This window comes from Hordeum vulgare, chromosome 6H (genome assembly GCF_904849725.1).
Source record: "Hordeum vulgare subsp. vulgare chromosome 6H, MorexV3_pseudomolecules_assembly, whole genome shotgun sequence".
Lineage (NCBI taxonomy): Eukaryota > Viridiplantae > Streptophyta > Magnoliopsida > Poales > Poaceae > Hordeum > Hordeum vulgare.
In genome coordinates, this window is record NC_058523.1 from 554,193,056 (window position 1) to 554,205,485 (window position 12,430).

The following is a 12,430-nucleotide window of genomic DNA, read 5'->3' on the forward strand; positions in this document are numbered from 1 at the left end:
ATATGGCGCAGCAAGCGCCCGTTTGTGCTCCTGGCGCCAGCAGCGTCCCGTACTGGCCTGCGGCGAAAACATTCGGCTCATTTTGATTTTTTGTGAAAAAAGATCGTGATTTTGAGAAAGTGCTTCATTTTGAAAGAGAAGTTCACAACCCTGAAAAAATTTCATTTATTTTCGAAAACAAAGTTCATTGATTTTGCAACAATGTTCATAAAATTGGAAAATGTTAAAAGATTTTGAAAAGAAAAAATAATCGGATTCGAAAAATGTTCATCGAATTTTAGAAAGGATCATCAATTTTGATAAAAAGCTCATCCAATTGGAAAAACAAGTTAACCAATTTTACAAAAATGTGCATAAAATATGAAAAAGGTCATTAAATTTGAACAAATGTTCATAAACTTTGGAAAAATTTAATCGACTTTGAAAAACATTTCGTATACTTCAAGAAAAGTCCACCGCTTTTGAAAAAAGTTCATCAATTTTGAAAAAAAAGTCATCGATTTTGAAAAATATTTCATCCAAATAAAAAAAAACACCGATTTTGAAAAAAGTTCATCGATTTTGAAAAAAAGTTCAACAAAATGTTTTTAAAACCCGATGAACTTTTTCCAAAATTGAAAAACATTTGTTCAAATTTGATGAACTTTCTTCAGTTTTTATAAAGATTTTTTGAAAATTGGTTAACTTCTTTTTCCAATTTGATGAATGTTTTTCCAAATCACTGAACTTTTTATCAAAATTTATGAAGCTTTGTCAAATTCGATGATTTGTTTAAATTTAATTATTTTTTATTTTCAAAATATGTGAACATTTTTCCAATTTGATGAACATTGTTGCAAAATTGATGATCTTTGTTTTTGAAAATAAATGAAATCTTTTCAGGGTTGCGAACTTCTTTGTCAAAATGAAGAACTTTTTTCAAATCACAATATTTTTCCGCAAAACAAAAAAATGGGCCAAATGTTTTCGTGGTAGGTCCTGTACGGGGCACTGCACGCGTCAGGAGCATAAAGGGGCGTATGGAGGTCTATATAGGAGTTCCCCTAAAAAGTGGTTTGCGTCTTCTCCTTTTTGCCTTTCCTTCTTTTGGCCAATTTATAACTAACTAAGAGTTACTCCTTGTGGGGCTTTTCGAAGGGTTGTTTTTATGGTTTGGGAGCACTCTCTATGGATTTCATTTATTATTTTTTGGTACACATTTTCACAATTTTGAGGGCTTTTTTGCGTTTCGGCTTTTTGATTTTTGTTTGCTTGTCCTAGGATTTGTTTGAACCATAGTTGTGCTTCTCGAATAGAGACAAAACCTATGATTTCATGGAAAGTACATATTTTCTCCTTGTGAAAGTACAATTTTGCTTTTGCAAGAAGCATAATTGTGCTTCTCAAAAAAGAAAAAAAAGATATGCTTCCATGGTAAGCACATATTTGTTCCTGTGGAAGCACACATTCAATTCTGCGAGAAGCACAACTATGCTTCTTGAAAAAAAATGTGCTTTTAAGGGAAGCACAAATTTGCATCTCCTGAAAGAAGGGACATTCTTCTTGAAAATGAACAAAATTATGTGCTTCAACGAGAAACACAGATTTTCTTCTCGCGTAAACAAAAAGTTTCCTCTGTAAGAAGCACATGTGTGCTTTTTGGATTTTATTTGTGATTCCATAAAAAGCAAAGATTTGCTTTCTACTTCTTCAAAAGTTAAATTGCACTTTAGTGAGAAGAGCGGATTTGCTTCCGTGAGAAGCACTCGAAAAGGGTAAAAGATTTGTGCTTCCATGAGAAGCATGAATTTGTGTGCACGAAAAATGGGGGAAAGGTGAGAACACACAACCGTGCTACGGGTCTTCCTTTCCTTTTTTTTCCTTTTGTTTTACCTATCCATATTATTCGGTTGTCGTTTATATATTTTTGTTTTTCTATTTTTTTAGTATTTGGGTTTTTCGTTAAAAGGATCATCGACATTTATTATAATAGAATCTAGTTTTAAGGATCTTGATACGAGATATGCAATTGTGAAAATGGTTCAAGATTTAGACATGCGGCTCAAAAGATTAGATATTCTAAATAAACGAATCTATAAACTAAAAGAAAAGCTCTCAAATTGCGACAAGTGATATACATACGATGTGTCAATGTTTGAGAAGATAGAGCGTCACCTTTGCAAAGGATAAACCTCAACTAGTGATTTCTTACAATCAGAAAAAACGGAGCTTGTAACATAGGACGGGGCACCATGGACACAATAAATCTGGGGCGGCAAATAGTCGAGGCAATACCCGCTGCGTAGCCAGTCGAACTGGCCCACTTACGGGGTTTGCGTGCTGTTTATTTTCACACTATTTTCTCATTTGCCGATTTCTGTTTTTTTTTAAATTTTAATTTTTTATTTTATTTATCCTTTTCTCTTTTTTCGTTTTTTTTCTTATTTTATTTTTATTTTTCTTCTTCTTTCTTGTTCGGGTTTTCTCCTATTTTTTCTTTCAGTATTTCATTGTTTTATTTTATTTCCAAACTTTGTGTTCCATCTTTTACTTTTTGTGTTAATTGTTTTTCTTTTTGTTGTTTCTATTTCGTTTCTTATTCTTTTCCTTTTTCTTCTCTATTTTGTGTATTATACAAAAGTTCACCGCATATTAGAGAAATGTTCATCATACAAATGCTCACCCATATACCACAAAAAAGTTCACCGTGCATTATGGAAATGTTCATTGTGTATTTTAAAATATATTTAATGTACAATACGAAATAATCAATGTGTATTTAAACATTATTACTCGTATATGTGATAAAAACATTGTATATAGAAAATATTCATCGCGTATTACAAAAACAATCCAGCTCAGATTATCATATTTTTCATCTTATACTAAGGAAATGTGTAATGTGTATATAAAATTGTTCAGCGTATATTTATGTTCTTAAGAAATGCTCAAAATTTACGTTTAAGAAAAGGAGGCATATTTAAATAACTCTTCAAAATAGGAAACTTAAAAAAAAGGGTCGCTGCAGTGAACCGATCCTATACAGACAAGTCGCTGCAGTGGACGATTACTTTTTACTGGGCTGGCCCATTGTGCTCGCTTGAGGCGTCACACTGATTGTTTGTTGACCGCGGGCGTCATACATGAGCTCTTCACCAACACACTATCAGCTTTAATATTGAAACAATGTTTTACATTTTGATCCGCCACCAGATTTGGGTTTGAGGTCAATTGGAGCTCTTGGATGAAATCAATAGTCCCCTACGATTCCTTCTTGAGTTCAGTCAATGGAGACCTGACCATGATAGTATTGGAGAGATAGCTGTGGACAAACATATAGTCAGTTTCCATGTTCATAGGTTGAGGCAAGGTGATCGCAATGTAAAGCCCCAAAGAAAAAGATCAATAAGAATAATAATAAAAAGCGGACTAGCCAATTGACCTGGTTCCTTCTCCGAGAAACACATCATCTTGAATGTGCCAACTCTAGAGAATATAAATAAAATTTGATGAACAAATGTACTCACATTATCCTACAGCAACATTAACCAATCTGGACCTCGGCTACCTGAATGGGACAATTTCTCTTCTCGCAAGTCCTCCAAAAATTCTAATTCTCTTCTTGATCGGCACCGTTGAAATCTCTTTTGACTTGATGTATGTTTAACATAAGAGATACCCCGGGAGCAATTGAAGAATCCTGCTATCTATCGATTCATTATCGGATTTTCTCAGTGCTATGTATTGAAATATACTTCCTTTATTTTAAAAGAAATGTTACAAACTTAATACAACTTCGTACTAGAACTAAAACTAGTATAAAGTTAAGACATTTATTTTGAACGGAGGGAGTATGTCGCCAGAAACCGCGGCTCCTGCAATTAAGTACTGCCTGTCAAAATGATGGTCGATCTGATGACGTAGTTGAAGAACTTGTGTCATTTCGGAAGCAAAGAGAAGCGACGTGGCTTCAGCCTGAAGAGGAGAGCCGGGCAACAAGGGCCCTGCTGGCCATGATCAACACGTTGGTTTTGATCAGCTGTACTGTACTTCCTCCTTTTTGATTTATAGGGCTACAGTACCTTGTACATTCATTGCAAACGTAGATGGCCTAGTGGTAGTATTAGTTCCTGTAGCAGCAGGCTCGATGGAGGGAGGGGTTCCTCACATGTCTATTGTTATTACCGTGCTCAGCTCGGATCGATCGAGGCGCAGTAGGCCACTGTAGCACACGTATTATTGTCCCCCAAAATCTCAGTGCCGTCAGTGAAGTGTGGAGGGCCCTGATGAATGCGCGGGCTGAGGAGCTAGTGCACTGCACACATATATATGGACATCCGTCGTCCTCATCAAACCGCCCCCGATCGAATCGGCAAGTACGTACTCCCTCCTTTCCGGTTTATAGGGCTCAAATCTAAAATCTGATTAACCAAGGTGAATTGTGAATGGATGACATTAGTTTAAACTAGTCAATGAAATATTTTTCACATATTCAACTTCTAAGGCAATAAATGTAGCATCCTTCCTTTTATTGGACTTGCATGATGGATGTAGAAAACGATGCATGCATAGCCACTCATCTCTTTTCTCTAAATTCTATGAATTAAATATGGCGTGAGACTCAAAACACTTTAACTCACTTAGACTCAAAATGAGCCTAATATAATGAAATTCTATTTTTTTAAGATGAACCCTATAAACAAAAAAGAGGAAGTAGGTACGTATACGTACCGGTTGTGTATTTGGTCCAGCTTGCACCCCTTCATCATATAGATAGGAGTAGCGGCAGATGTTGCCAAGATGATGGATTCAGGCATATTGTTGTACTGCTTTGTAAGGTCCTCGAGAATAATCAATAAAATGACCGCATGCATCTCCCAGATGCAGAGGCCGGGGGTCATCCTCCTTTTCTAAAAAAATAAAAATAAAAATAAAAATAAAAAAACGTACCGGTTGTGTGGTTCAAAGAGCACGTAGGCCCTTCAATCATCGGCGAATCTAGCATTGCAATTAAGAGTAGGCTAAGAATATCATGTTTCAAGCCTATCAGCAATTGCATTGTGATTCTTGCATGTAAAGCACCTAAATATGATATTTAAGTGGTATAGTTAGTTGAAATATGTTTGTGGAAGGCAAGCTTAAGCCTGATGATGCCTACCTAGCAGACTCGCCACTGACAGTGACCGTACTGGGCTGCGCGTACGTGCGGTATGTGTACGTAACATCATGGACAAGACGTAAATTGACCTTGTACATCGTGGAGTACGTACGCGCGGGAAACGACCAGCCGGGCTGATGATTGATCATGGATGCTGCACGTACGGGATGGATCGGATCGGATCGGGGCCAGTGATCAAACACGCAGCAAACCCAAATGCGCACGCGTACGGACGGGCGCCGCCGTAATGTGTACCTGCGTGCACGTACATGACGTCACCGGACGTATGTGACAGTGTGTAACACTATACTAAGGGCACCAAACGCATGTACTCCCTCCGTTTCTAAATATAAGTCTTTGTAGAGATTTCACTAGTGAACTACATACAGACGTATATAGACATACTTTAGAATATAGATTCAATCATTTTGTTCCGTATGTAGACTCTTAGTGAAATCGTTTAAAAGACTTATATTTAGGAACGGAGGGAGTAATTTGACAGTGTGGTGGACTGTTCCCAAAAACCCCAATTGTCATGTGATTAAATTTCAATCATGAGGCCCACCCCAATTGTCATGTGATTAAATTTCAATCATGAGGCCCACGTGTTAGTGTCACTAAAGTTCCACAAGCTAACGAAGTCGTCGTCGTCATCTCGTGCCATGGTTGGGGAAGCCCCACCTCGCCGGCGCCGGCATCCGACCCACATCATGGCCGGGGCGGCCTCACCACGGCAGCAAAGACAAGGGTCGGCCGCGGCGGCTGTGGCGGGGTGCAATGGCGGTTGCGGCGGTGCGGGGAGCAGCTACGGTGGAACGGAGTAGTGGCGAGCAACGATAGTGGAGAGTAGTGTGAGGAGAAGCTGCATCGGCGAGGAGCAACGGCCCGCAGCAACAACGGGGAGCAGCGACGGCTGTGGCGGAAAGCAGCCGCGACTGTGGCCATCAGGAGCAGCGGCTGCGATAGGGACCAACGGCCCGGAGGAGTGAGAGGGGCATCGGGGAGCACAGGGTAGAGGGACCTGATTTCATTTTGAAAAAACTTATAGGGATCCGATTGCTTTATTCTTAGGGACTGACATGTGAGCTCACAATGTCATAATGGTCAACTAACAGTCCAATATAATGACGATCTGACATGCGGGCCCTCCTTGTCATAAACCCACTTAAAAGTTAACATTTCAGCAATTTGGGGTTTTTGATCAGCCCATCACTTTCGTGATAGCCTTTTTAACAATATAATTAGCATGTAATGTGGTAGTTTTATGCTATGTACTCGCGGCGAAGGCCATGAGGCGGCATCAAGCTATATTCATGATGCGCCGTGGATACAGGAGGAAGAAGACTTAAGCATCCCAAGTTTTCTGACTATTTTTTTCCTGTAGCAGTGTGTTTGTCAAGACTGAGGATAGTCTATAGCCAAAGACGCTCGTTGGTTTAGGACTTTCACCCTTGGACCCAACCAACTGGTTGTTTTCAGTTTTGTCCACCAGGTTGTGTTCTACTGCATTGCCTTGCCATTTGACCTCACAACCCCCACCATTGTTGGTGTTGGTGTCCCCCTTTGACCATGAGGAATCTTCAGTGTTGGTATCCCAGCCCCAACGCTAACCCCTGAACCTCATAGCCAAAACCCTAAACCTCCCTATGTGCAACATAAGCCTCTCCCTTTGTCGTTGTTTCCTCTGACTCAGCGAGCACAAATCATCAAGGTAATGTCATGTCTGAAATATTGATTATGGTTTGTGAAAGCCCACATAATATGGCGGTACCAATGTTGCTTGTTATTGATGTCTTCGTAACAAGTCCCTCTCTGCAACGTAAGCCTCTCCCTTTGTCTTTGTTTCCTCCGACTCAGCGAGCACAAATCATCAAGGAAATGTCATGGCTAAAATATTGATTATGGTTTGTGAAAGCGCACATAATATGGCGGTACCAATGTTGCTTGTTGTTGATGACTTCGTAACAGAGAGATAGCAGTCGGCTCAAAGTAAAACACTCAATAAAATGTCACTTTATCAGTATGCACTTCGTTCTAGAAGTGATTACTTCGTCGGTTCCAAAATATTTAAAGCTCTACATTTGTACTAAGTCAAACATCCTAGTATTTGACAAAGTTTGTAGAAAACAAATAGTAATATTCACAACATCAAGTATATATAGTATGAAAATATACTTTATGATAAATCTAATGAAACTAATTATGTGTTATTGAAAAAAAATACTAACATACACAACAACAACCTAAAGAAGTTTGACACCGGACAAACCTCAACCCAAGGAAGTTTGACTCGGGACAAACCTAGATATTTTGAAGCAATGGCTAAAATCAACCCCCTCTTACTAAATATACCTCTTCCTCTCTCTAGTCCGACCGATACCCAAATCCCTCCCCATCGGTGCACCCCCCCCTTGTCGTGTTTGCTTCGCTAGAGCAATAAGGACTAGCCGCCTCTAGCAAATCCCTACTCTAGTGATGGCTCTTCCTCCATCTCCTAGCATTCCACCTTTTAATCGGATCTCTTGACATCGTCCACAACTCCTCTTCTCCGCCTTTGGTAGCGAATACGACCATCATTCTAAGCACTCTAGCTCTAGACATACTCCCACTCCACGTCTTCTCTACACACACCACGGTCTTCATGTCGACAACAACGCTGACCATATTAGGTCTGGGCTCCCTCCCATCACCATCATATATATGTATGATGTATCTGTTGCCTCTGCAACAGCACACCTCCTACTTAAATAGGTCCAGTTTGTCACTCATGTTGTTGTCTCTTCGCCGCCTCCCACTTGACACAATGAAGATGGACGGATGGAAGTGTCTCCGTAGAGGGAAAGGAAGGAGAGGTAGACGATTTTTCTGAAAGGAAAAAAGTTGACTGTGTTCAAACTGAGGAACAACTCGACATACTTATTTAATTTCCAGCGCCACAAGAAAATATACTAATGGATATACTTCCTCGACAAACAAATGTATTTAAGCTGTCAAAACGTCTTACATGATTACGACATAAAAGAACGGTTTTGCATCTTTTTTCAGTCACCATTTATCGGCCAACTAAGAAATGATCATCCGACTAATTCCAACAAATGAACAAGTAAAAAAAAAATCACACGAATCTTCGTGTAACATCAATGATATAAGATTTAGATGTGCAATACTTATCTCACATCTAGATGTGTTTTAGCAAAACCGTTGAAAAATTTACAGGTCGGTGCACAGGACCGATTAGCTAGCTAGCCCGATGCATGTACGTAGGCAGTTCCAGCTCCGCCGTGAGATGGAACGCACATGTACGTACGTACGTACGTGCATGGCATGCCAATGATGGACAGTGCGTGGTCCTCCTTGAAAGTTGAAACGTAGTACGTGCTACGTGCGTACGCTGGCAGTGCGGCCCTAGCTGGTCGATCGTCGATCGTGCCCACCGTGTACACCGATCGCATCGCGCCTCTGCAATCTGCATGCAGGCATGCTGCTGCTTCAGCTCAGCTATGGCTAGGCTAATTAAGCTACTACTAGCACTTGAACTTGGTTAATGGCCGCCACATGCTCTGCCGATCGATCCACCAATCTTCTCGTCGCCGGCCTCTCAGCCAAGCCGCCCTTGCGCTCAACTCATCTGGGGACAGGGATGCCTAGCCCTATATATCTGACACTGAGCTACTGATGCACACCTTGTGTGTGTGTGTGTGTGGTCAGACAGCAATGCACAGCAGCTATATATGTGTGCTAGGTATAGACACTGACCTATGAGACGATCGGTGGCAATGCACACCAGCTATATGCATGTGGGATCGACACATCTGAAGTTTTTCTTCAGACAGCGAGCAGCAGCTAGTGCAGCATGCAGCTTTCTTTCAAGTAGCAGCCACAGCCAGTGCCAATAGGAGTTTTGCAGTTGCACTAGTCATATGTGTGTGTGTGTGTGTGTCACTTCCTACGTACTACTACTTGCTACTCATGCTCACCTCTCTCTCTCACACACACAAGCGAGCTACACTGCATATATATGATGACACTGGCACTGAAATTATTCAACCTCTGTATTCAACGGTCTGTGCACTAGTATATTACGTACTACATAAACTCCAGCACTTAATATTTAAAGGTTCAGCATACAAAAGCAAAACTGAATTCCAACAAACTCGACCACTGGTTCTCTTTTTTTACTTAGCTGAACTTTTTGATTAGTACAGCTCATTTGTTAGCTCATCTTCATTATATCCACCAGCTAATTAGTAGACAGTTTTTTCTTGAAAGGGTAGTAAAAAAAGACAGTTGTTACTGAGAAATAAACTACTCCCTTTGTACCTAAATATTTGTTGTTGAAGAACTCTAATACAAGTACCTCTAACTATACGAGTATTGTGGTACAGAGGGAGTACAATAGAGTCCCCAAGGTCTGGGTGTTAAGCTGTATTTGCTTAAGGAGAAACAGATTAGGCAGTTGTACTTGGATACTTGATAACTAAGGAGCTGAGAACTACTCTCTCCGTTCCTAAATATAAGTCTTTAAAAAAGTTTCACTAGTGGACTACATACGGATGTATATAGACATATTTTAGAATGTAGATTTACTCATTTTGCTCCGTATGTAGACTTCTAGTGAAATATCTTAAAAGACTTATATTTAGGAACGGAGGGAGTACATTGAAAACTATGCATGGCTTGCATCATGTAGATGCAAACACTCATCTGTGTCAAACCAGAGATGAACCCAAAGTAAAAGTGATCTGCGTTGGCCGGTTGCAGCCTTCTCATGCACCATTCATCCAGGAAATAATCACATACGCCCTCAGTCCCTAGACAAATCTAAGACAACTAATTTGGAACGGAGGCAATAGATAACTAAGAAGCTGCCAGCCATGGACAACCATGCATGGCTTGGCTTGCATCATTTGTATATGTATTGCAAACATATACCATGTCAAAATCAGAGATGGAACTAGATACTTAACCAGAGAGGAGTCTAGGTGCAGTGATCTGTGTTGCCGGCAGGCCACTTGGCCGGTCGCAGCCTTCATTCATTCAAGCAGAATGGCAAAAGTAATAATTACGACAGGTAAAAAGTGATGGTTTGAGATGGAAAAAAAGGAAGAAAAAACCTCACCTTTGATCAGGCAGTACAGTTGTACCACCGTCCTGCAAGCTGCAAGGCTTGTCGTCCATCGGCCATCCCTCTCTGTTGAGCCTGCACTATATTGGTCCCCTTCCATTGGCACAATAATAGCAATGTACTACGTATACCCCCTACTTCTGCGTTCATTGGTCCACTCAATTCATCCACCGATGATGAGAGCTACTGTAGTTCTTGACGCATCGATCCTGCCCTCCCATTCATTCACCTCCCTGGATCATATGTTTCCCTTTGTTGTGGTTAGTGGTTACACATGGTTTCACTATACACGACATGAGCACCACACATTAGCATCAAAAGATCAACCATGTCGATCCCTCGAGATCGGTGGTCACCGCTCTCATTATTATGTACGACGATTGTGTGCATCTTTAGTTGGTGCAGAGCGAGGCCGGGAGCAAATCTTCCACTAGTTACTGTTAATTGTCAGGTTATGGTGCTCTCAGGTAAGTAAATAAATAAATAAAGTTATTTTTTTACTGGTTACTGTCAATACGGCCCTCTGGATAAATACTTTGTAAATATGGCTGAATAATTATCAGTAATGAGGACATGGATAAGAAATATTGTGGATCATTTGATCACTAAAATACATCTTGAATTAGCCAGTACATGCATGTTAGAACACCCTATATACCCCTGGCAGGAGAACTATACTATTGGGATGCACAAAGAAAATACAGCTAGCAGGTGCTGGCAAGAGAATACTGAAGCTGCAAGCATATATACTAAACAAGCTCAAAGTGCATGCATGCATGTGTGTCTTTCTTGGGCATGTCCCCCCTTTAGCAAGGAAATAGAATGAAATGTGTACACATATAACTAAAGAATATGAGTGAGCTCTGCGCCGTCTCAACTGTATAAGATATGATGAGGAATATATCTCTGCGTCAATCAGGTGCATGCTGTCGTCAGTGCAGTAAGCCCATTGGCTGGGTACAGTTAGTAGATAATATAAAGCTCATACATTTGTGCAGGGAAGTACTGACTGGGGGAATTAACATGCTATTAACTAGTACCTGTCGAAGTCCCAAGCAGTGTGTGTGTGTGTGTGACTCAAAAGCTTTGTGTTCATATGTGCTGTGTCCTCCTCTCTGAGAACTCATAGAATTAGTACTGATTGTCAAGGGAATCATTAGTACTTGTTAATTGGTTAGTGGTTGTACCTGTTTCTAATGCATGCATGCAAAGCATCCGAAGTAGTAGCAAAAGGAAAAAAAAACAAGAACGGGGGATCGAGATCGAGCTATTCATATTCATATATGTACAAGAAGAAACAACACTGCAGACGTATGAGCTTGCTTACTTGTCACAAGCTTGGAAGCTACTAAGAAACGTCCATTGTACAAGTGTACGCATAGTGCCAATAATTAATGTGTGCCGATGTGCTTACTTGACTGTCACAGTGGAAACTTCCAAACGAGCTCGATCATACATCGTACGGAGTATATCATAAAATCACGGGATTTAATTAACCCCCCCCCCCCCCCCCCCCCCCTTAAAAGCTCAAAATAGCTTGTTTTTACTGTGAGGAGATCAAGTCAAAGAAGATTGAAGATCAAGAGGGCCAAATAACACGCACAACACAAGGCCAAATGACATACTACCAGCTGTAAAACCTGTGATGAAATCAATAAGCTTCAATTAAGAATCGACAAAAAATAAATAAATGAGCAAGTAGCAGCAGAGCGAATTAAAGCATTGGTCGGTGCACTTGTCAATTTGGGCCGGGTCAAATTAATCTTCAGTCATCTCCAGCCGGGAGAGAGAATATTTTCGAGAATACTAAGATGGATCGAAGCTCAAAGTATACGTACCGCGCTTGCTCAGAAGCTGATTGTTGATTCTCGCTGGCCTCTCCGGCCAGCAGGATGTGTCGAGTCGAGTGCCTGCTGATGCAGCATCATCAAGATTCTCATCATCTTGCGCGTCGCGTATGAATTCACGACGGATCCGATGTGAATCTTGGTGGTGCTGCACCTGCAAGAACCGACTGTGATCTCGTATCTTCCATCTGCTCCGGCCATGTAATCCCTCTCATATATTTCCATGGCGAGATTATTGCGGGACGTGGAGAAGACGAAGGGGAAGTAGAAGAAGAAGGAAAATATATATACTACTGCTCTCATACAATGGATCGAGACAAA

General features: G+C 40.7%; 1 long non-coding RNA gene across 3 annotated transcripts; it reads right to left on the minus strand.

Annotated features, from left to right (window-relative positions):
* Positions 1-2,842: 2,842 nt before the first annotated feature.
* Positions 2,843-11,770, minus strand: LOC123404422. 3 transcript variants are annotated; one of them, XR_006611790.1, is made up of 2 exons: positions 10,257-11,770; positions 2,843-3,301 (listed from the first exon to the last, which is right to left on the minus strand). It is a non-coding gene; the product is annotated as an uncharacterized LOC123404422 (long non-coding RNA). The 3 variants fall into 3 exon arrangements; XR_006611788.1 differs by lacking the exon at positions 2,843-3,301 and adding an exon at positions 7,317-8,002; XR_006611789.1 differs by lacking the exon at positions 2,843-3,301 and adding an exon at positions 9,849-10,164.
* Between the last annotated feature and the right edge of the window lie 660 nt (positions 11,771-12,430).